Source organism: Parasteatoda tepidariorum, chromosome 11 (genome assembly GCF_982258835.1).
Source record: "Parasteatoda tepidariorum strain Cologne lab strain chromosome 11, Ptep-v5.0, whole genome shotgun sequence".
NCBI lineage: Eukaryota > Metazoa > Arthropoda > Arachnida > Araneae > Theridiidae > Parasteatoda > Parasteatoda tepidariorum.
The window spans coordinates 14,790,812-14,817,543 of NC_141765.1; the positions used below are offsets into that span (position 1 = coordinate 14,790,812).

The following is a 26,732-nucleotide window of genomic DNA, read 5'->3' on the forward strand; positions in this document are numbered from 1 at the left end:
GACCCAATTTTATGGGTTTACGACTACTAATCTCCGTAACCTTGTAATTTTGAACCCAATGCAGAAGACAAGGGAACTCCTGGATCGAGTATTGGGAGAAATTTGCCTTCGTGGAGTACTTTTTGATGGAGCCAGCTCGCATTTGCGTTACATGGAGAGGAAGACCACGAGAACCTTCCACGGTTAGCCTGCCGGCAAGGGGACTCTAACCAATGATCCGTCTACCACTGAGGATATTTCACGTCAACACTGTGGTCGATGCAAGCCGGATGCGGAATTCGTATCTACTCAGTTCGCCTCATTGGAAGGCGATCACTCACTCTATCCCCTGAACCATCGAGCCTCAAGAGCATTTTATTAAAAAACTTGTTCTGTGGAACTAACGCGTATTTATTTTACATTGAGGATAATAAAAAAAAACTACGAAAATCTTCTATGGCCAACCCAATGATCAGATTACTTAAACTAAATTGATTGGAAATTGAATTTATAGACCAAGAGAGTAGAGAACACGCTTTTAGTAAATATTTAGTTTGAAATTTCACTCATATATGCTTCTTTTCAGTATAAACGTAAATCAACTTATCCGATAATGTACTAAAATGTTTCCAAATAACTTAGTTATTGAGTTATGTAAAAACAAAAGAGCTTTTATTAAAAAAAAGCAAAAACTATCTTTGAAAAATTTATCATTTTTTGTTAATATGTGCCTTTATTTACCTGGAAATCAAAATTCAATGATATCTAAATTAGTTATAGCATGAGAATAATTATTGTGATATTTCTATGAAAATATTAGATTTGTTTGCAATTGTTGTCCATTATACTTCTAAAAATACTTCGCCTACAAACCCAAATAATAAAAATATATGATTGCATTTACTCATCTGCTAAAAGCAAACTTAGTATGAAAGTAATACAAATATATCGTATTGTTTTACTGTAATCTCTAAATTTTATTAATGATTTCATTAACTTCAAATGTCGATGTAATTCCTATTTCTAATTTTGAATTTACTTAACTGAATTAATAGAAAATATTGAAAAATATGTTTAATAAAAATTCTGCGTCAAAGGGTTAAAAATAATTTTTTTTAAATATATTTAGTTCATTTATTATTTTTCCTTTAAGTCTACTTTAATTATCAGGTTAATTCAATTTGAATAAAAATGATTTCTCATACAGTCGGGGAGTAAAATTTTCGAATCTGATTTTTGAAATCAAACAATTTATTGCGACAAATTTAAAAAAATTTTTTATTTTATTTTTAGTATTATTATTTATTAAAGAGCAATTAGAATTCTCAAAATGCAGTAATAAAAACTTATTATCGGTGTCTTAAGTATCATTTCGTGGTCAGCAGATATTTTGATGTGGGAAGTCGAATTCGTTCAGTTTAATATATCAGTTAGAAGGGGAAGGAAAAAAAAAGACTGCAGTTAGAAATTATTTTAGACGATAACTAAAGAGCAATATTCGTGGCTGGTATTTATTATCGGTGTCTTAAGTAGGGGTCATCATTCCGTGGTCAGCAGATATTTTGATGTGGGAAGTCGAATTCGTTCAGTTTAAGATATCAGTTAGAAGGGGGAAGAAAAAAAAAAGACTGCAGTTAGAAATTATTTTAGACGAAAACTAAGAGAGCAATATTCGTGACTCGTATTTATAAAAAGATTCACGAATAAGTACGAGAATGTTCAGTATTTTATTATAATTTTTTTTTCTCATTTTATTTATTGCCTTGTTTGCAATGAGACGGTATGGAAGAATGCAACATCAAAATGCATTATGATTATTACCTCAGCTTGAGGTACTTTGGATTGGATGAATTATTTCGGAGAAATAAAGCTGAGGAATCAAAGGCGAAACTGAATCGCCAGCAATTGTTACTTTTCAATATAAATAAATAGTCTGAAGATAAAAATTGCTTTAGTTACATTTATAACTAAAAAATATAACAAAAAGTGGAAGAATCTTCTATAAGTGAGAGTTTGTTAAAGAATGTTTGAAAAATTCATTTAAGATACTTTACCCGCCTTATAAGTTATTTCGTAAATCACCTTGTCTTGTGTGAAAATAGCAAAGTTTGTGGAGGATAATACTACAGATATGTTCCGTACGCTCTAATTCAAACATAAAAGAATTTCGCGTTTTATTCTGTACCAATAAATGAATCATATTAAATGAATCAGCGATTTTTTTTCTCTGTTGCGTTAACAGAGAAAAATAGAGGAATTAGCTAATATTGTTGTATTCAAAAAATACAGCCGTTGGTTCATATTCTTGCTTAACCAGTATTTTGGCTCAATGATAAGGAGCAGCAATTGAGGAAAAGAAGCAATTGAGTCATAACTATAAGGAACAATATTGACTTTTTCTATGGTGGGACAAAAGACAGAATTACTAATAGTAAAGAAATTTGACGCAAAAGCTTGATCTCAACGCTTGTGTTGCTTGTTGTGACGCAAAAGCGCAATTTTTTTTAAAACTAATTTGTTGATTTTCCTTTGCATCATCCATAAAGAAAATTGGTGCACAAAGTAATAATTTTGCAAACTCTAAACTAGTTATGAATGTAGCTGTAAAAGTTGTTTAACTTTTTTTTCTCCTTCTTTTTACGAAATTCAAAGTAAAATAAATTTTAGTAACTGACACTGAAATTAACTGTTATCCTTTATTTCCTACTGAATTTCCAGCACACGCGAGGTCACGAAAATGAAAAACATTCCGAAGCTGAAATGAAAAGACCAAGTTGACATTTTTTGGTATCAGTGAAACTTGGTAGAATACAAGTGGAGAGACCAAACTAAAAATGGAAAATCTATCATTTTCTCTGGAAAGTAGAAGTATTCTCCAAAACAGCAATAAAATCTTTGATGGGATCAGTGTCTGAAAGAATAATTCGAGCTAGATTCAGAAGAAAACAGGAACATATTAAAATTATTAGCGCGTATGCACCTATTAATGACGGTAATGATGAAGAGAAAGAAACATTCGACAGTGATTTACAGGATACTAAAGATAGTATTAATCCTAAACACATATCGATTATTAGAGATTGGTTGACAGGGAGCTGGACTCGCTCACGTTCGTGAGAACGGATCCAGTCGGCCGTGAAGTAAATGGTGGCTGGTGCACGTTAAATCTGTCGGGTTACAAAGTCTTCCATGTTCCCATAACAAATTATATCTCTGTGGGGACTGATTTGGAGATCGATCGTTTTCTGGTTCAGATCAAAATTACGATCTGTGGATGAATGAATGGGTCCGCCCTATAAACGGGTGTGACGTATGGGTGTGGCAGTATTTTTGACGTATTCTTGGCCATAGATGGCGCCACTGGGAAACAAGAACAATCGCACACCTTGCCTTAATGGCCTAGGACAACATATTGATGGTTAAAATACTTGGTGAAGCCCGACTATAAATGAATCGAAAACAATAGGCAATTCTTGGAAAGAGACAAAATATCAGAACACAAAGAGGTGGAGAGCTATGATAGATACCTTATGATTTAATTTAAAAAGTTTAAATTCACTTTTATTTACATATGTTAAGGCAAATTATGAAGGAAAAAAAATTCAAAATGACACAGTGGTATAACTTATTGCAGTTTATAGTAATTGAAAAAATACATCGATTTCCAATAATTAAATTTCTTGAAAATTAGCAATGAATATCCTAAATTTGAAGTCGACACCATTTCATTTACAAAAAAACGCTTGCTCAAATTTGCTATTAGAGCATATTTTTTAATCTCTTTATTGGCAGCGCAACTGTTAGTTATACGAACTAAATAAAGTTCATGCATTTTCATTAAAAAATATCCAATAAGTCTCGATATTCTAAATCTCTATATTTATTTAAAAAAATTACTGCTGCAGTTTTTGTAATTACGTATTCTTTATTGCTGAACTTCGTATCAATTTCGAATTAGTTTAGAAATTTTTAAATTGTTTACTTTGGTTTTTCATCTTGACTTTTTCAGTCTAAAAGAAAAACTACTCATAGTAAAATTATATACTTTTTTTACCGTTATTTATTCTTGAATCTGAAGATGAAAAAAAAAAAAATTTTCGGCATTTCTTTTAATAAGTTTTGAATGTTTGCCTAAACTCACTTTTCCTATACTTTAAATTTTAAATTAGTTATGGAGGCGAAACAGAATGTGCGATGAAAAATTTCTCTCACGGTAAAGCTTCTTAAAAGTTAGCAAATGAAAGCAAATTTTTGATCACATGAAAAATATGTAGAAAAATATTTATATTTAATATTTAGCACATAAATTCAAAAAAAAAATTTTTTTTTTCAGCTGAAAAACTAATTGGAAGCTATGCAAATAAATTCTATGAACCATATTATTTGTAATAGTTTCCTAGTTTTAGAATATTCTCAGATGAATCTTCTTGACAAAAGATGTTTAAAAATGTGTGTATGAGATATTGATATCTAGCTCTTTTCTTACAATGGTTTCGCGCACGATTTCAATATTTTCAACAAATATATATTTATTATTTTTTTTTCCAACTATGTTATAAAATAAAATACAATTTTAAATAAAAACACCTTTAACTCCAATCGTACATTAAAAATAAAAAAAAAAATTTAGGCATATACTTCTCTACAATAATGGAAGAGACACTTTCAGTTTTTACTTATTTATTTTTAAATTTCTTAAGAAATACTTCAGGGATTCTTTTGTAACACTAGAGATGCTTAATTAACATAATTTTTTATACTTAGGAGCAAGGTTTAAAGGTTTAAGAGGTTTGAGGAACCGACAATAAATTAAGAAAGAAGACAAGTTGTATTTTTGAAAACCCTATGCTAGAAAATTAAGCAATAAGCTTGTAATTCGTATAGATTACTTTGGTAGTTACTTGAAATAACTGCATACAATTATGTAAACCTAGATTAAATATTTATAGAGATATGGACATTTTCATTAAAAAACAATAATTTTGTCTCACGTTTTTTATTATAACTTTAAAAATATCCAATAAAATTAAACAAAATTTTTGAGGAAAATTTAAATTAATTACATTTTTTTTTTTAAAATTGAAAAGAATCGTTAAAATCTGAGCAAAATATGAGTATTTAAAACAGTTTTTTTAAACTGCGCATGCGCGGAAAAATAATTTAAAAAAAAAAAAATTTCATAATTTTATAGTCAATCGTATTTAGCAACAAATAAAAAATAAGTCTGATTTGTATATCTTAAATGTTTAAAAAGTTTCAAGCAATTTTCTTAATATTTTTTGTTCTTTTTAAAAGAAAAGCTCAAAATAATGAGGGATTCCACAAATTTCATTATAGGTTATTATAGAGTATATAGTATGTTGTAGGGTACAAGACTACAAAATAATATTTATGAAAAACTCCTGATCATTTTGAGTTTTCTTTTAAAAGTACAAAAACTACTTAGAAAATTGCTTGCAACTTTTAAGATTTTTAAGATATTCAAAACAGCCTTTTTTCATTAGTTGTCAAATACGATTCACTACAAAATCAAGAAACTTTTCCAAGTTTGTGCAATATAACTACTTTAAATACTTATATCTTGTACAGTTTTTAACGATTTTATTTTTCAAATTTCGTAGCAATAATTTTGTAATTAATTTTAAATTGATCCGCAATTTTTTTTTAATTTTACTGAATATTTTTTAAGTTATGGCAAAAAACGTAAAAAAAAAAAAAAAAAAAAAAAAAAAAAAAAAAAAAAAAAAAAAAAATCAGCTTTTTTTTTTATAAAATGTCCATATTATAAATATTTAAGCTAAGTTCACCAAATTTTATGCAATTATTGCAAATAACAACCAAAGTAATCGATACAAATTTTCTGGAATAATGTATTCAAAAATATTTTCTTTCGTAATTAATTGTCGGTCCCTCAAACCTCTGAACGCTTTAAACTTTATTGCTAAGTATGAAAATTGCACGAGTTAAACATCTCTAAAGTTACAAAATAATCCTCTAAATATCTCTTGAGAAATTTTAAAAAAATGTAAAAAACTGATAGTGTCTCCCCCATTATTGTAGTGTTGTGTATGATATGAAATTAATATTTATTAGGGAATAGTATTAATATATTCCAAGGATTTGTTGAAATATTTAATAGAGTAAGTAGAAGTTGGAGTCGAGGTTTAAAAGGTCAACAAACAAGCGACTTTGCACCTCTACTTAAGAATGCTACAATTAAGAACTCCATTAAAATGTTTTAACTGTTCAATATATAATTGAACTTACTTTTTGCCAACAGAAAACCTCATTGTGATCGTGAATTAACTGGAAAGAAACTATTTCATTAAATTCAATGAGATTTATTTTCTTTATGAAGGGAAAAAGAATGAGAAATATCCAAGTAATGAGCCTCCTGGTGATTGAGGCAATGATTTGACAGACCGACCTTCTCTTACATTAAAGGCTCCTATTAATTCCTAAACCTATGAAGAAAAAAGTTGTTTACAAATTCTAAAAACATGTAGTCTTACAAGAAGAACTTGGATAAGTAAATTGGAATAAGTGAATGAACTTAAACTCATTTGAGAAAGAGTAAAAGAGCTGCAGATGAAAATAAAATTAGAGAAATTAGATACTCTTAGAAAACTCTAAACTAAAATGAAAGAAAACAGTTCGATCGAAACCAATTTGATACTAAATCAAGTACTTGCTTCAGCGCAGGATGTTGCCATCATTGTTAAACTAGACAACACGTATCATGTTCCGCTCACATTTTCGAGACTTACAATTATCACACTTGTAAAAGTATATTAAAGGCTGCCAACTACGCTTCAGAAAAATATTTTTAAAGAAGTATAAAATTAAAAACTAAATGTTTTAACATTTTTGGTAATTTTGCCATCATTTTAAAAGTCTCACCAAGAGAGAAATGTAACAAAATAACGTTTCATATAAATTTCTGAATCACTTAATCAGTGCTAAAAAAATTTAAATGTCTTATCAATGTGTCAGACTAGAGTACTTCATTTGTGCTGGCAAACTCTATATCAATTTCAGTTAAGGCGGAGGGGGGGGGGGGTAATTTGATTGAGCTTGAAGTTAAAAGAAAATAATAATTTTGAAAATAAATAAAACGTAAAAAAGATTATAAAGGTTTTGTAAACAAATTGTTATTTTAATGCTAATTGACTGATTAAATTCATAACTTATTTAAAAGATAAATTCCAGATAGATAAACTTGAAAGTCTGGAACCTACAATGAAAACCGCTTTAAACATGAAATTTGTGTAGTCGTTCAACAAACAGTATATGTCAGAAACATCATAATAAAAATTAGTTTCATACGAAACAATTTTACAGAAACAATGTTTTTTGGTTGCAGAAATTTAAGTATATTCACATTTACTTATGCTATCTAAGAGAAGAAAGAAAGTAAAAGAAACAAGGAAAAATTAAAATATTTTTTAAAAATATATGATTGAAGTAATAATGTTAGATAGTCTAGCATATAATGTACGATAGATGAATATATATATTTAACTAAATATCTATTTGATTAAATGCAATTTTTATTGATTTTCCCAAAAAATAATATTTTATTTCCAACCTCTTTTATTTCCGCAGCTCAAAATGTTCTATCTTGAATTATATCAGTTCTAACTATAATTTTATCTATAGTAAATTTTCCATCTTGAATGAGTTAAAATTAGAGTTAAATATTAATAAAAACCCTTCTATCCAAATTTAAACTTTTATAAATTCACAGTAATCCTGAGAAAAAAATAGATCGATTCAGAGCACTTTGCGGCTATTAACTTTCTTTTGATATAGAAAGATCAAACTTTTTATTGATTCTTAAACCGAATTACGTACAATACAATAAGAAATCGTATTTATGGGTCGATAAAAATGTTCGATAAAGACATTTGTTCTTACTACCATAATGAAATGACATTATCATAAAAATCATAAATAAATATAGCAATCTGGGCTGGCTTTCATCTGGAGGAAAGCTATTTTTTTCATAATACTAAAAATGGAAGAAACTGGACGAGATGGTAAAAACTAAAAATGATCAATAGCAATAAGAATAGCTCAAATTTATGAAAATTAAATTCAATATAGTAAAACGAAGTTTACTTTTACATGTTTTTAAAAATAAAACTTCTTTTTTTATTTATTAACTTCTTTATTGTTAGTTTTAGGGAAGGATTTTAAAATATGTGTACTATATTATTCAAGAGTTAGTTAGTATGTACTATTCAGTCAGCAAATGCAGCATATTATTCAGACTTATCAGTATTTGATTATAAAAATTTGTATGTCATTTGTAATCGGGAATTCAACATGTGTTTTTTAGTACTGTCTATTAGGGTGTGCCAAAAAATGGATATTTCAGAAAAGCAGAAAAAAAGTTGAGCTTTGACACCCTCATTTTGGGAAAATAATTTTGAAAAAATTAACAAAAAATTCAGGTCTTTAAGTCACGCATGACCTTCAGAGTTTGACAAAAAGGTAAAAAAATATCTAATTTTAAAATTTTGTTCGAATACCATTCTCGTGCATTGTTTTAACTCTATTAATACAAAAAATAATTAGATTTTTCTAATAGTTAGGTCGCTCATAAGCTATAAAGTTACGGCAAATTAGAAAAAATTTGATTTACCTAGCTTCGACATAAAGCAGTATTTCTTTTTTAGTCCAGTTTTGCACTTTTCGAATGAGTGTGCACTGTGCAGTTTTTGCTTGTATGAAAAACATTAAAAGAAGGTGACGCTTGGTTCTTCGAGATTAAAATCTCAAATGAGATTAAGTAACCTGCCACTGCTGTAAAGAGATTTAAAATTTTTAATAGAGCAGCACTGCTATTACGTCTAGCGTTTTTAAAGATGTAGGACTGGTTAGTGTTGAAAACTAAACCCTAATAATTGAACACAAACTTTGAAATGAACTCAAAAACTTCAGTGTGAAAGGAATATACAAAAAAGATAGGGCATACTAGTTTCAAGAAAAATTTGGACCAATGATGTACAAAAGGACAAAACAGGCAGAGAACATAAGAGTAATTCAAGAGCCTGGCGAAATACATCGATGACACATAACACCCATAAACGGAACTGAAGTATTAAATCCAAAATAGCTATTTAAAAAAAGGTATCAATATTTGGGGAAAAACTTCGTTGACGTGAAGCTATTATTTGTTATTGGCTGTGATGGTACAGCTATAAATAAGCTCGTAACATTGAAATGAAATTTCAAGGACCATTACACTGATTCATTTATCTCCTTCATTTAAATGAGCTTCCTTTTAGAAATATTTTTCAACATTTAGATGGTTTAACAACAGATCCAAATACGTTTTCCAGATTTGCTGAAGAAGCCTTAACTGCCTGCAAGAAATTACTTATTTACTTTGGAATATTGAAATAAATTGGAAGAATTGACATAAGAAATTATAAAAAACTTTTGCTGCATATTGACAGGGAAATACTAAATAGAAATCTTTCGGTCAGAAATCCATTACTTTAAGTTTTGCTGAGTTCTGCGACTGCATATTTCCCCAACTGAACATACTAATGAAATGAAGATACTTTTAATAATTTTAAAAATGCATACTTCAGCGTGCTTCAATATGAAAAACAAGCTTTTTGCGAACCTGTACGCTTTATGAATACTATGCAGACTAAAGAATTTGATTGATAACTTTCTAAAGTTGTGTATTCAATGATATGCCTATTTTACTAAACATGAGAACTTGGTATTAATCGCGGCAGGGGAGGACATGTGTATAAAGACGTTGGCAGAAGAATACTCAAAAAAGAGATCAATCATGAGGTGACACCTGTACTTTAAGCTACTATGAAGAGTCTATAGACTAGTCGACGTGTTCATTTTCGCCACCCTTCATTATAATATATAACAAAACAAAGATATGAAGTCAAAGTTACCCTTGATTATAAAGTATGACAAAGATATTTTATCATTTTAGAAAGAAAAAAAAAGCAATAGTCAATACTTAAATTCATAAATTATTATGTCACACTCCGGCTGTTAAACGAATTGCGGAACTGGTCAGTGAATCTGTGAATGCAGAATGGAGATCTAAATGTATGGTATTTGGAGGAAACTTAAGTGATAGAATTTTAAGAACAACTTCATACAAGCGATCATTAAAGTAGATAAAAAAAAATTTAAAAAATCATACATATAGTAATTGGAAATTCAAAAATATTGTAATTAGTCCTTCCCTAGATGCAAAATAACTTGGGTCCTCACTGGACCAATATTCATGAATCTTGGCTCAACAAGGGTTCAAAGGGCCATTATTTTTCTGATATTGAACCTATATAGAATTGTCCGATTCACCAGATATTTTACAGCCACTTTACAACCAATGTCAGTTCTACATAGAATTGCCAGATTCACCCGATATTTTATATGAATTATTTAGCCAATATAGGTTCTATATTAGCTATGTAGGTCCTATATAGGTCATTCTAGGACCAATATTAAAAAATCCAGGCATCCCAATATTGGTCTCTCGGACCTATATTGAGTCAATTTTAACTTAACTGGGGCCAAGGTAAAATCGTTGCTAGGGTTCATGCCTGGGTTGATGGGAAGATTAAGGAGGATCTTGAGGTGCCACCTCCTCCTCCTTGTGATGATTTCTAAATTGCTTATGCACAAATTATGATTGCATACAAGAAACAAGCTGTAAAATGCAAAAAAAGAGATAATGCACTATCAGGGATCTGTTTAGAAGAAATTTGGGTCCGTTAACGGACCCTTCACAAAATATTTTAACTTAAAAACGGACCCTTCACAAAATAATTTATCTTTTAATCGGACCCTTCACAAATTTGTTTATCTTCATTATTGTTTTGTTAATCGAATAAACCCTTCCCAGGAAGGAGGGGTAAGAAAGACAGATGTACTAAACGAACTAAGTTTTGTCTTCGACAGACGCTTCTTCCTTTATTCGTCCGAAATGAATATTCTACGTTCAGCAGTATAGGCTAAATACCAAATATTTGTATGTTACATCTCTAATTTAGTAGCAGCAATTGTTATTTATTTTTAAATAAAAAAAGGTTTTAATTATAATTTTACAGTGTTGAGCATGATCTTGTATGTCTTTACAATTTAAAAACGTCTTGAAAAAGTTTTTTGCAATAACAGGACCCTATTAGCACAAATTCACAAAAGCAGGACCCTGGTTGAAAGAAGAACTTAACGTTTATTTTATATTCACAAATTACAAGTAATTTTTTCACAATTTTACAAAAACGGACCTTTCTCAAAATGTCTGGACAGACCCCTGACTAAGTAAAAAAAAGCAAAAAAAATCCAAATTTGACTAATTTCACGAAAATGTATAACTTATACGAGACCTAAAAATTGTTAATTAAGATGCCGAAGCATAAGTTTTTTTTGCTATTAAAAGTCACTTTTACGAAATATCCATTTTTCGGCCCACCCTACAGTCGACATTTAATACGTGATTTATTAATTTAGCGGCATCAATAAAATTTTATTATGTTCCTTTAATGTTTCTTTATATAATTATGAAATCAGGTTTTACTATACTCAATAACATAAAATATTGAAAAGCTAGCTACTTTAATTTTTTAAGAAATTATTAAAAGAAAAAAGCTGCTTTTCAATTGTTTAAAAATGATATATTAAATAGTTGGAAAATAAATATTATTATTTAAACTGGATTGCAATTACAACTGTTTAAATATTTCGAAAAATCTTTCTTTCATTTGGGTTCAGAAAAAAAAGAAAACTATTTCTTCCAGGGCTAAGGAAGACTTTTCTAGGGTTTGTATGAAACTTTAAATCGAGTTGAAATTGAAACTTAAATTCATTATTAAATACTTGATTAGATTAACTATTAACATGCAATCAGAACTAAGAAATACTTTTATTGCTTGACATGTCCCCTGTCGTCTTAACAAAAAACAGACGTTAAGTGAGATCGTTATTTAATGACAGCATAAAACATTTAATATTTACTCGTTACAACATTTAAACATTTACTCATTGCAACGAAATACTGGACTAATTTTAATAAAACAATGCTAAACTCTAATGGGGATTAGGAAACTAATAGAGCAATTAATAATAACTCTTTTATTTTAATATATTCGCATAAAAGTATCATCTAGAGGGATCTTCCTTAATTTGAAAAAGGAAATCAAAACATTTCACACTTAATATTCAGTAACAGTGAAATTTACACGAAATCAAATAACAAAGGAAATTAATAAAAGGCAAAAATATTTAACCCTTGCATTCTTAGTAATTTTCTCAGAAATGAAAATAATAATGTTTATGTTTCACACTTTAAGTTCAATAACATTGGGAGTTTCGCTGAACGCAAACGTCAATAGTAGAAGTTTTGAAAAGATCTAAATAAGGTCATAAATACTTTTATATTTGATCCTTACATTAATTTTTCGCAGAAATAAATTATGCTGAATATCGGTTACTATAGAGGAATGAGTGGTTCAGAGCGGATGTTTTAATAGGCGTTAAAATAATATTACGTACAGGAAATAACAAATGGGACTTCATGTATAGGTCGTTATACTGAAAAGGTCGTATTAAAAAGCGTCACGATTATTCACTCCTTTACTTAGATTTATTTAAATATTATAGTAAACAAAGCTACAATCGTATATCAATAACATATAGAAATAATGTTGTATAAAATGTACAAAAGAATACATTTTTAATTACAAAGAAACTCACCTGTTGGTCGTAATCACAAAATAAACCAAAACATCGTTTTTGAGAAAGAGAGAGAGAGAGTGGGTTTACCTGTTTCAACAACATTCTCCACCCACTTTCATTACCCACACGTAATAAATTGAACCTTCCATTCAAACCAATTGCTTGTTTTGTTCGAGCAATGACTGTTGTTAGATGTCAACTCATTTTTAATTTATGTACGCTTCTTTAGAAACTGAGCAAAATTTTTAATTTATGTACGCTTCCTTAGAAACTGAGCAAAAATTAGGGATTTAATAATTTTTTCGAGATTACCTTTATTCTATTAAATTATTATTAGAATAACTCATTATTCTAATAATAATTCATTAGAATATTATTAGAATAATGAGTATTATTAGAGAACTCATAAGAATGAAAAAAATTGTGCTTTTCAGAATTAAACTGGTACTGGCACGAAATATTCTGCTTAAATTTATTTTAAGCATGCTCCAAGCTATAGTGTAGGTTTTTAGTTATATCAATAAAAATATAAATCTATAACGAAAAACACAATGGAAATGGATTCACTATAAACTTTTAAATTTATTTTCAGCATTACGGCAGTCATTTCAGCAATTTACTATCAGTCGTCTTCACGAACTTGTGTTTCAACGCATTCTTTAACGAGTAACATTTGTATCGTCTTCTTAACGACCCCCTCAATTTTCTTTTTATTTCTTTAACTTTTCAATCTATTTAAGTCCCAGTTTTTTTTTTCTTTTTGCCATGTAAAATTTTAGGATTTAATATGAAAATGCTGTATTCTTGTTTGTTTTTTTCTTAACCTATTAAAATCAAAACTATTTGTAAAAAAAAAAAAAAAAAAAAAAAAAAAACATTAATTTACATGTGGCTTTATTTTTTGAGCCTAAAGTAATTGACGTTTAAGTATTTAATTACCTGCACGTAAATTATTTATTATGATTAATCTAAGGTTCTATGAAATAAAGCCTTCATAAAATAAGGCTTTTTTCTTAGATTCGTGACACTGGGGAACAAATTTTTAGTCGCATTTATACAAATAATGCCTAATTTAGGATCTCCTCAATATTTTTTAAAAATGACATACATGTTTTCTTGAAATGTTTAAAAACGTTATATACAATAGAGAGTCTCATAATTGTTGCGCCATACTTATATGAAAGCATATCAGCAAAATTAAAATAGCATAGGAGCCCATGTCAGAAAAAGTCGGCCGACAAGAAAGAACTTTAGAATGAAGGAAAACAACAAAAAATATATTTTTGAGAAAAAGGACAAAAAACACAATTTGTCAATTATTATTTTTTTATCATCATAACTTCTGTTCTCTTTGACATAGAAACGAAACTAAAACGGTTTTGAAAAAAGGAAAGTGTATCGTTTTATTTTATGTAAAAACAGAAAAATGATATTTTAGACAAAATTGATAAAAAAGAGATACCTTAACTCTGAGGGCCCGTTCCTGATTAGCTGATAACGAGAATGTCTGCCTGTAAATTACTTTAGAAAAATATGATTTGGGGGGGGGTGAAAGGAGGGTTCAAAGGAGAGTAACTTACATATTTCTATTTATACTAAAGACAAGTGAGATATTGTTTCATAGGAAAATTTTTACGCTTAATCAAATGAAACCAAACCTAAATCTATAGCACTCATCATCATCATATCTGGCTAGACAGCCCAGGGTGGGCCAGTGCCTTCCTTTGAATTCGAATCCACTTCTCTCTACTTTTGACACTTGTTCGCCAGTTTTTCTCCTTTAGAGTAAGGAAATCAGTCTCAACTAAATCCAACCATCTCAGCCTGGGTCTACCTCTTTTCCTGTTCGTTAGGGGTTTGTGTAACAGGATTTTTTTTAAATTTGAGTCATCATTCCTTCTGAAAATGTGAGCTGCCCAGTTCATTCGATGTATTTTAATGAATTTCACAATATCTGGCTCTCTGTAGATTTTATACAGTTCAGTATTATATCGTCTTCTCCAGGAATTATTTATTTTTATCCCACCAAGGATGGCCCTCAAAACTTTTCTCTCAAAATTGGCACTAACTATAGCACTAACAGGGTATAAGTAATAAAGGTTTTTTTATGTATAGAAAGTACAGTTTTGTACTTATACCGATCTAAATTTCCGGCATTGCTACATCAACAAGTGAGGCATTGTTCCTCAGCTATTTACTATCTCTATACCCAATAAAATTCAAAATTATGTCGATGCCTTGAATAGTTTCGAATACCAAATGACCATCAATTTCAACCCCTCCCCAAAAAATTAAGAAAAACAATTTTTTGCAAAACTAAAAAAAAAATATGTCTAATGGTTTTACATAAACATAAAAATTTCAGCAAAATCAATAATGCCAATTATCTAAGTCAGCCTAATTCTACAAATAAGGCTCTCAAAGGTATCAATAATTAAATAACATTGTTTTTCGGTTGAAATGGAAAACTCTTCAAGCCAATGCATACTAAAATATAGCTACGTAAAGATAATCCGTCCAACAGCCAACATCCGTCTTATTTGTATTTATAAATATGAAATACTATTCTTCTACTTATCTTAGATTCTGTTGCTGCCTGGAAACAGCTTATCAGCAAGAAAATATTCTTGTTTGTTTTGTTCTTATCTTATTGGAAAATGTGAATAATTTTCAAGCTTTTTACTTTGTTAAAAAAAAATTTTGACTGCATTTTTCCTTACGTCAGTTTCTTTTCAGAATCTTTCCACACACAAAAAAAAAAAAGAAAAAAAATAGGTATGTCCCGATTCAAGTGTTCCAAGTTGAGGTGGTAGCAAAAATTGTTCGATTTTAGAATAAACAACTTGTTTGGTATTCCCCTTTAAAGTGGTAATTTCATATTTGGCGGTACATGGTTTCATCAAAAAACATTTCGCGGGCTTTTGCCGCGTTTACTTATTATCCCCGTTTTCTCTTTAGAGGGGACCTACCAGGTTTCAAAGTAACATCATGGGACACGATCCAATATTCGCACCGGTGACACCGGTTACACTGGTTTGCCGCACCGACCGTTCCAATATTAAAACTGGTTGCACCAGTGCACCGCACCGATCGTTCCTTTATTAGAACTGGTGTCACCAGTTATGCACGAAGTGCACCAGGTCTCTGGTTGGTTTGGTCAGCTCGCATGACGTCATTACCCTAATTTGTTTACAAATTTTATTATACCGTTTCTGTGATCTTCATAATTTTGCTGTATTTTTGAATGGATTTATTATACATTTGTTATAAAAACTTGTTTTATCATTGAAAATAAATTTTCTTGTATTAAGTTGAAATATAATAATTATTATTGGAAATGTATTCTGTTGATGAATCGTCTTGATGCTGTTTATAGCAATGGATATCATTCATAAACGTTTTATTTCTGACATTAGTATGTTTTTGTTTTCAAGACTAAGAATTCATCTGAATTTTGATTCGTGTGGTGATTAGATTTACTTAATAGATTCACATCGAAAGAATTTAGACTTGTGATTTTCAATAAACATACCGTTTTGTAAATCAAACAACTATCCAAAGCATTATTGTTAAATTTGTAATAGCGATAGAACTTTAAAATCAGTAGAAGATTTATTGCTTCATATGAAAAAGCTCATGTTTACATATTTTTGTAGTCGTTACATTTTCACTTAAACATTTTCGTCCAAAAAGAATAGTGTTAAACATTTTCGTCCAAAAAGAATAGTGTATAACGATTAATTTTTCAAAAATATGATACCTGCATATTTCGAAGAAAAACAATAAAAATTGTACTAAGCAGATTTTTATTTTTCTCTTTAATTTTGTTAAATATTTAAATATAAAACTTACTGAGATGATGGATGCATTTTAAAATAAACATCTCATTAGGAAAAGTATGCTAAAAGAAACAGAAACTAATATATACAATAGAAGTTTTACTTTCTATCAACTAAATTTAAAAAATAAATAAGATAAACTGAAACTAATCATACAGCAGGCGTATAATATTTTGCGTTATTAAATAAAACAGTTTTATAAGTCTAGAACTGTATATTCCTTAACAAGATATGCAAAAATAGAATGGCCAAGAAATAAATATAATAGAACAAAAAATAAATTAGTTATCACTAATTTATTTTTCTCAAAGAAAGAGGAGAGCGTCTGCTTGCTAATGGCAACCAGAACTAGACCTAACCGCACCGATCGTTCCTGAATTACGGTGCAAACTGAGGTCACGTGACTAGTTCACTTTCGTGTAACCAGTGCGAATATTGGAACGCTACCCTCCCACCAAAAATTGGCGAATATCAAAATATTTTTTTTAAAAATTAAGTTCTGAATGAATTGGGTAACTAAAAAGTTCTTTATTTTAATCAACAACAACATATTCCATTATGTCCCATGGTATTTTAGATTTTTATTTTAAAAATTAAGTTAATAGTTTCAAATTTCTGCATGAACATAACGTATACCTCACATTATAGCCAGCTGTTTTTATCGGCAGTAGCAGCTTTATTTGGCAGTAGCATGATTTCCAGCTCATTAAATTATTGTTCTTTACTGTCAAAAAAATGATCCAGGAGATTTTTGACCTCCTTATTTGAAATAAAGGTATTACCACGTAAAACATTTCGTAGAGACCCGAACAAATATTGTAGGTAAACAACCCATTTCTCGTCCCCAAAGATGATGTCCTTCAAAAATGGATTATTTCCTTGACGTTTGGAGAAGCAAAACAGACGTCTAATGGAACGGTACGAATTTCTTTCCGTAAGATAGAACACGAGGAACCCATACGCCAAGCTTTGAGAATAAATTTAGGCGTTTCAAATGATAATGAACGGTCGAATTCGACAAATTAAATCTCTCAGCGATCTCACAAGTTGTTGTTATTCGCAAGTTCATGGATTTTAATCGAAATTTTGCAAAACAGTTTTGGCACCGGCTTATTGTCAATGCATTTTCTCCATTACACATCAGATAATTTCTTTCTTGCTTGAATAGCATTTTCGCCTTTTTGATAGCAAAAAAAGTAAAATACGCCAAAAATGCTGCTTTTTACTTTCTATGTTTGCAAGGACATCAACCAAAGACTGCTGCGTAGAATCAATCGAACTTTTCCACAAGTAAGCCTTCCTATATCAGCTTTCAAAATTTATAATGATTATTCCACTTAAATGTAAAATTGGTTGAGAAAAAATACAACGTAGTCCTCTGTTGAAGAAAATAATCGCTTTCAGAGCAACCCAATAGTTCTTCATCATACGGAACACATGGTCCAGATTTGAGACTATATTCAGAACTTATCAGAAATATACATTTAAAGGATCTTTGTCAATTCGTCGCACAAAATTTGTCGTGGGATAATCCGTCGAAAGCACAATTCGTCTCAGCTAAAATTCATCGTGGGCACAATTTGTCGCGAGCACAATTCATCGCGGTGACAATTCTTTGTGGACACAACTCGCCACAACAGCAATTCATCGTGAACAAAATTCGTCATAGGCATAATTCGTTAAGCGCATAGTTCGTCGTGGGCACAATTCATGGCAATGACAATTAATCGCAGCGACAATTAGTTGTGAGCACAATTTCTTGAGGGTTCGATGAAACGTGCCCAGTAATTACAGCAACAAAAAGGATGTCTCTTCGGAAAAATTGACAACAAAAGTTTTTTTCTTCTTTTTTTTTTTGCACTTTAACGTGAAGTTGGTTGTGAAAAAAAATACAATGCAGTCCTCAGTTAATTAAAAAAAATAACTTCCAGAACAACCAAACAGTTGTTCTTTATACTTGATAAGAAACACATGGAAGTACAACTCGTCGTAACGAAAATTCTTCGTAGTGACAATGAGTCGTGAGCACAATTTTTTGCGGTTTCGATAAAATATGCTAATCTAGTAGTTATAGCAACAAAAAGGGTGTTTCTTCGGAAAAATTAACACAATTTTTTTTTTTTTGGCAGAAAACTTTGTTATATCATTATAAATTATACTTAAAAATTCCCTCTTCTGTTTCGCTTCTCCTTTTATCGAGAGAAATACGAGTGATTAGAGAGGAAATTGAATTTCTTCGGCAAATTAAGCATTCATTGTGTATTTTTTTTCCTCTCCTTTACACTGAATTGAATGAAACGAATTAAGAGTTGATGGAACTAATAGTTAAATTAAAATGGGTTTCATATACAAAAAGTACAAATTTGTACCCATTTATGCATTTAATATAACTATTTAAGCAAGTGAGGCATGGTTTCCCATGTTGTTTTTTTATATTGAATCGAATGAGACTATACAAGAGTCAACAGAGTGAATAGTGTTTAAGTTAAAGGCTCTTTATTTATAAGAAAGTTCTTCCATGGATCTTCAGATTTCTAAGACTTCATTTTAATAGCTCGACCACAAATATGTTAATTAGCGATAAAGTTACGAAATAAGACACAAAAACCTACTTTCTCTGAATAAACATAACTTTTTTTCAAACGAATTGGATTTCTGAGCCCAAAAATGTTAGGGAAATGTGATCCTCATAGTTAGGTGAGGAGAGCGGTCCAAAGCTCCCTAATACTAATTTTATTTTTTGCGTATTTCGGCATCTCTCTCCAACTTTTTAAGCAAATTTTAAAAAAAATTGCACAGAATTATAAAATTTCTTTATCCAAAGATAATTCCATGCAAAAAAAATTTTTTAAATATTTATTATATTTTATTATTTTATTTAATAATAGTTGAAAAATTTTGAATTGCGATGTATACAGTTTTCTGCGTAATTTTGATGTATCTAATTTTACAATAACAATTAATTCGTAAAAGCGGATGCCAAGTAATTTTTAACTCGTTATAAATATACAATTTTTATTTCGCTCATGGGCTGCAATAGCAGCACAACTCAAAAAATCATGTTTTGAGATAAGTGGTTTTAAAGTTTTCATTGCTAAGGAAAATGCATAAGAAATGCTTTAGTTTGCTTAAACGAAGATTACCTTCAAGTTGAATTATGAATTGTGCTAGTTTCGCTGCTGAAAAGAATGTGTATTTTCATATTTACACCTGTTCTTAGTCCAAAACGCGTATTTTTTGAGTTGTAACTATTGCAGCCCATGAGCGATTTCCTAAATGCTGTGATTTTAAAGGTGATAAGGAAATTTGTCGTAATAGTGGACTTATCATAATATGCCTTACTCGTTATATTTATAGCTTTTACTGTATGTTTTCTTGTGATTTCAAAATTTATCTATCACCTGCAGCGTTTAATTAGCTCAATTTAAAATTTGCCTCATGAATCAAAAATAACACCATAGTGCATAAAAATCCGCTGAAGATAAAAAAAAATAAAAAATTTTAGAATATTCTGTTTTTCATTTTATTTAAAATATTGCATGTTTGAAACTTATAGCGTTTTAACATCCTAAAAAGTCCAAGTTTCCACGATGAAACTCTCATAGTGTCAGATGTAAAAGTGTTTAAATTTTCGTAGGTAGTAACTAAATTTAGTAACTTTTTTTTTAAATTCAAAAAATTCCGCTACGAAAGCTAAAATTAAATAAATTAGAAATAAGAAAAAAATAAACACTAAAAATATGTAATAATAAAATTAATATAATTAAATATATTTTAATTATACTTAATATATCTAAATGATATAACTTAAATTATATAATTTAAATTAAATTAATATAATTATAATTATTAAATTAATAACTTATTAGCTTTTATAGACAATACAAGAGCTTTGTCTTTATAAATAGACGTATTTCATTGAAACTGCAATAACTTATGCCTGCGACGAATCGTGCCCAAGACGAATTGAGCTCGCGACGAATTGTGCCCACGATGAATTGCCGCCACGACGAATTGTACCCACGGCGAATTCCTTGTGCCACGAATTTCCACCATGATGAACTGTCACCCGACGAATTGCGTGTGATGAATTGTCCCACGACGAATTGTGCGCGACGAATTAACGCGGCACTCTATTCAAGAGCCCCTATCACTAGCTTTAATTTTTACATTGTTATTTTTAATAATTTTAAATGCGCCTTTACTTCCCTCGGTTCATTGCAATAACCGAGTACATAGCTGTAACAAGTGGCTTAAAATTAATGAGATTCATTGAGCAATTAATGATATATTCTCAAGTTTGCCACGAGCTAATCATTTTGGGAGGAAGGGAATTTTTAATAAACCGTTTAGTTTTTTATGTCCTCAAATTATTATTATCTTTTTTATTTTCTATTTTAAACTTTGTTGAATAAAAGCTCATAGGCAGTAGGGAAAAAGCAGATTTTGATATCATCAAGTGCAGTTTATGTACTGACTAAAAACGAACTTAGTAATTTTCGGATTTTTCACTTACACTGTTTTCTTTACTTTTTTTCTGTAGATTAAATCATAAAAATGTTGTATTTTCCTTGGCAATTAAAAAAAAATGTCAAAATTTTCCGATTATCTATAGGTAAGTGTGCTCATAACAATAAGCCCAAAAACTGCAAGGCTTATTAGAAAATGTTAAAAAGAAAACGTCTTCGAAAAAGAAAAAAAAAACACATTTTTCTTTTAACTTCATATAAATATACACTTTAAAAATATAAACCAGCTAACTATAGATCTGCTGGAAGCTTTAAAAAAAGTTAGTAGTCTTTAAATTCTAAAAATTAGATAAACAACATTAAACATTTTAATAATTATCTATATCATCATCAACCTACGCAAAATGTATGCTACCATCATCAACCTATGCAAAATGTATGCTACCATCATCAACCTATGCAAAATGTATGCTACCATCATCAACCTATGCAAAATGTATGCTACCACCATCAACCTATGCAAAATGACACACTACACTGAAAACGAAATTAAATTTAAAAGTAAAATTACAAGTGCAGTTTTTTTTCTTCAGAATCCTTTCTTATTTTAATATATTTTTAAAACAATTCTTTTCGTATATTAATATAATGTTATAACATGGATTTTATGAAGTTGTTAGACTTTATGATTTACAAAATGGAAAGAAAAAAAATTGCAAATGTCAACTTTAAAAAAAACTTTTATATATATATAAATATATATAAAAATATCCATATGCAAAATGATTTTGTTAGGGTCCTTTTTTTAAGTTTTTGTGGGTTTCAACCAGTTTTTGACCTTAAAAACCAAACACTAAGAAAGAACTGATTTTAATACTTTAATGATATGTAAAAAATTAAGTTTGTCCTGGGTCAAACATCCTCTGCTAGCTTGTCAAATATTTCCATGCAGCAATTTTACATAAAAAAGAAATTAAAAAATACTACATATTACTATTTCTAATTTAGTAAATGTTTCCAAATTAAAGAACTGCATATAATTAAGCATTTCTGCCAATTTGCACGTGAATGTGAGAAGAGATAATAAGAAGGCAACTTTCTCTTTGTTTTGATATTGATAGTTTACGGTTGGTTATTTTATGATATGAATTTATAATCTTTTAATAATTAAGGTGGAAACTCAGTGGGGATGTTAAATCAATCATAGCATTGCTTAAAAAATTTAAATGAATAATTTTGTTTTTCATCCTTTAAAATGAATTATTGAAAAGCCATCATATATTCAATGTTTCAAATTTATTAAATCTTAATTAGATCATCTTAAGAAATATACTTTATACAGTTAAGTAAATAATTAATTCACAGCAGGAAGGACAACAAAAAAAAAAACCTTTTATAGAATATGACCTATAAAGACATGGCAATTTATTTAAACAAGAAAAAAAAATATTATTTTTAGAATTTTAAGAAAAACGTCAAATGTTTAAAATCGTAATTTAAATTATTAGATTAAAATTTAAATGGAAAAAAAATAACATGGAAATAAAAAAAATAAGCTTCGTATAATTAATTATCACATTTTTTTTATTTTATTATTAAATTTTTTTTAAATATTTTAGAAACTTTCCGCACCTCTTTAATTCCAAAATAAATAATAAAACAACTTTCCACTAAAAAAAATTCCAAAAGATAACATGAAAATAAAGCTTGTAAGCTATAAAAAGTACAAATATAAAATAGTGAAAAAATGTGATATCGAGATACGCTATTTGAAGTCGTATTAATTACACAACTCCCACAAACATGTTTACATATGGGCGGAACAAAAGAATATTAAATACCAAATTAAAGAATAATTTATTGAAATAATTCAAATTTTACTAGTAATTAGTAAAGCAAATAAAAAAAACTAAACCAACAACACATATTCTAAAGCAAATAAAAAAACTAAACAAGCTAACAGATATTCTAACAATATTAACTAATTTAAAGTAATTGTATATTTCTTAAAAATATAATGGTTCCATAAACTTAAAATAATAAGGTACGGATAATTTAGAAAATATTAATAAGTTAAAAAATGATCGTATACAAAACGGCAAAAATTTAAACATTATGCAGAACTCACAGATATAAAATAAAAATCTGAAAATTCACGTGCTCCAAGTTTTATCAAAAACACAACAAGCCTAACAGGTAGTGTGGTTAAAAGTTAGGAAATCATTCCAATGCGCATGGAATTAAGCATGTAGTTTAATTGTTACTTAATAACAACGTCACTTGTTAAATTTCACTGAAAACACGATGATCTATTAAAATGTGAAAACTAAAACACAATTGATGTTATCAAATAATAAAAAGTAAGAGCATGAAAATAAAAAAATTCTTACGATATTCTTTTCTTTTTTTCTCACAGTTTCATGACGCAACCGATATTCTCATTCAATTTCTTGTCTACATTAAACAAATCACAAACAGATACACTGTACTATACTCTTACGATCAAGTGACAACAAACTATTTTTCACAATAATAATATTAACAACAGACAAGATCAAAATCCCCGAACGCTATTGAATAAAAAACATCAGTTTACCTGTTGTACACCTCTAGACCTACATAAAGTAAACTTACCTTACAGAATTTCATTGATGGCGCCATCTATAGTATTGAGAGTGATTTAATGCTTTATTCAATTGTCGAAAACTTTTTAACCAAGTCATAATATCAAGAACTAAATAAGGAAAAAAAAAAAATTTTGATAAATAAACTAATACTGTTTATTAAAATAACTTTTTGTGTTAATAAAAAAGTTATTGCAGATTGCAAACATGTAAAAGAAAAAGATCAGAAGCTAAATGTTGAATATTATTTTCTTATAAGACAAACTGTTTGGTAGATTTCAGAAATTTTATCTTTGTCTTGTAACACTTACATAATAATCAAAATTCATATCAGTAAATTTGTGGGAGCTTTAAATAAAAACCGGCGTTTTTTTTTTTTTTTTTATATATATATATATAGCCTAGGCAGTGGTGTAACAAGCACATTGTCAAAGCTATTTTTCATTACTTACAAGACAATGTATTGTTCTGAATACAATTATCTGGAGAAATCACTTTCTCTTCTTCTACTTTTTTTTTCCAATTATACTTTCATTCTTGCATATAGCACCTTCCTTTCAGGGTTTTTTTTTTCTTTCTTTTTTTTTTTTTTTGTATTTATATTGTTCATTCTGAATATGTAATTTTTAAAAACAGAATTTAGATTTGTTCGAATTTTTTTTTCTTTTTTTTTTAATTTTAAGATAAGGGAATTAAAAAAATGTCATTTTCATACACCGTGTTTTAATTTGTTCAGCCGTATATGAATAATTTAATAATAACTCGTTAGAAGAAATCTTTTCTTATTTGTTATTTGTTGCTTTGTAACGCATACGCTCTGAAACTCTTGCTAACTACAATATTTTGTCTGCTTGTCAGTTGGATTAGCGATTTCGTATAGCGTGTATAACTTAGAATTCAATCGTCAAATTCTTCAAGGTTTTATTTTATTTTCATGACTTTAGCTTTTATGCGAGCTTCAGGGGGCATGGTTCCTTTTCCCAGCTATTTTGGAAGTTCCAGTATGTGCTAGGTCTGTTTTTATTTTATAGTTTTTAATAAATAGTTTAATTTGGCAATTTAGTTTTATTTCATTTTTCGATGGTTCATGTTAGTTTTCCCCCACATTCTGGTCCGTCGAGCCGATGCCTCCAACAGAATGTATACTAACATGAATTAAACTAATATGTGCCCAAGGGCGCCGGCAGAATAATATAAAAGGGGGTGCAACCCTCTAACAAACTACCCTCCCCTCCCCACGAAAAAAATTTAAAATATTCTGCTATTACATTTTGTTTTGTTATTACATATACTTTCATCTGTTCATTTTTTCAAGATACATTTCTTCATTGTTAGCAAGATATTTAAAAAAAAAGTACGAATTTCTTGTACTTGCAAATTTTGCGATCGCGCTGGCATAGCTACTGACTTTGAAACACAAATAACTACAAACAGTTGAGTTGATGAAGTTTTACAGTTGCGAGAAGTCAGCTTGTGTTATACACCTTTGTTAAACTGAATAACTAATAGAAAATATAATATTATTTACATTTATTAAATGAAATTTAAAAATATAGCTTAGATATCTGCCAAGTTTGTGAATGCTCAGTGTCCATAAGAAAAGAATCAAAGATGACTCAGAATTCATTGAAAAAGTTAAAAACAGATTTGGACAGCAAACAAGACGATTACAATTCTTGTTTGATTAAACAATTTTTTAATTGTTATGTGTCAATAATTACTTAATTATTTGTTTTTCCATAAAAACATGTTTAATAAAAAAAATTTATAACACATTTTTTTTGTATCTCTTTAATTGTTTTAAAAAAAAAGCCAGGGGGGTGCAAGTGCACCCCTTGCACCCCGCTGCCGGCGCCCTTGTATATGCCATCGAATAATGAAATAAAACTAAATTGCCAACATAAAATATTTATTAAAAACTCTAAAATAAAAACAGACCTAGCACGTACTGGAACTTCCAAAATAGCTGGTAAAAGGAACTTTGCGCCCTGAAGCTCGTATAAAAGCTAAAGTCATAAAAATAAAATAAGACCTTGAAGAATTCGATTATTGAATTCTAAGGTAAACACGCTATACGAAATCGCTAATTCAACTGACAAGCAGACAAAATATTCTAGTTAGCAAGCGTTTCAGAGAGCATGCCTTACAAATCAACAAATAAGAAAAGATTTCTTCTAACAAGTTAATGTTAAAATCCTCATCTACCGCTGAACATACCGCCGCCCTAGAAGTAACTAACTTCAACAATTAATAAATTTAATTATGTAATTATGCAAGAAAATGGAACGAAATCACAATTTTCGAAACTTGTTCGAAACGTTTAAAATACTAAGGAACACTTCAGAACACTGTTCCAAGAAATATTAAATTTAGCAATCTTGAGAATATCTTATAAAAAAAAATTAAACAAGTATAACTTTAGAATCTCAAAATCAAATATCTTCGAGTATAAACTTTGAAAATCAGAAGACACACAAAACTCAATTCTAAATAACTTAGAAATTTTAGAAATAATTGTGATAACTAAATTTTAGAGTCAAGAGGCAATAAATATAACTTTACAATTGGTCTTTTAATTGTACCATTAACAGTTTTTCAAGATACAACTCGTATCTTATCGTCATATCGTACCTGGAAATGTCACAATAACTCTTCCTAAGCTCCATTTTAGAGTGGTAAATTGTCATTTTTTATAATCGCTAAATCACCTACCTTTATGTTTTGTTACCTGGTATCAAGGGTGCCGGCAGGGGGGTGCAAGGGGATGCACTTACACCCCCTGGCTTTCTTTAAACAATTAAAGAGATACAGAAAAACAATTTTGTTATAAAATTTTTTTATTGAAAACATTTTTATTCAAAAACAAATAATTAAGTAATTATTGATACATAACAGTTAAAAATGTGCTTAATCAAAGAAGAATTGTAATAATCTTGTTTGCTGTCCAAATCTGTTTATAACTTTCTCAATGAATTCTGAGTCATCTTTGATTCTTCTCTTAGGCACACTGAGCATGCACAAACTACTTAATCTCTCGTGAGACATTGTAGACCGATTCCATGTTTTGATGCGTCACATTGTACTAAAAGTTTGTTCAA

The 26,732-nt window shown here is 29.1% G+C and overlaps 1 protein-coding gene across 5 annotated transcripts in view; it reads right to left on the minus strand.

Moving 5' to 3' along the window:
- The window catches only part of LOC107445331 (uncharacterized), a 76,850-nt gene extending 53,108 nt beyond the window's left edge, over positions 1–23,742 (minus strand). The window contains exon 1 of one of the 5 annotated variants that reach the window (XM_043052240.3): positions 23,645–23,742. The gene's annotated coding sequence lies outside the window, so the exon portion shown is untranslated. Of the gene's footprint in view, positions 1–12,720; positions 12,764–23,138; positions 23,271–23,400 lie in introns of those variants that run through there. The other 4 variants (XM_016059693.5, XM_087154752.1, XM_016059695.4 and 1 more) reach the window with 4 other exon arrangements.
- Between the last annotated feature and the right edge of the window lie 2,990 nt (positions 23,743–26,732).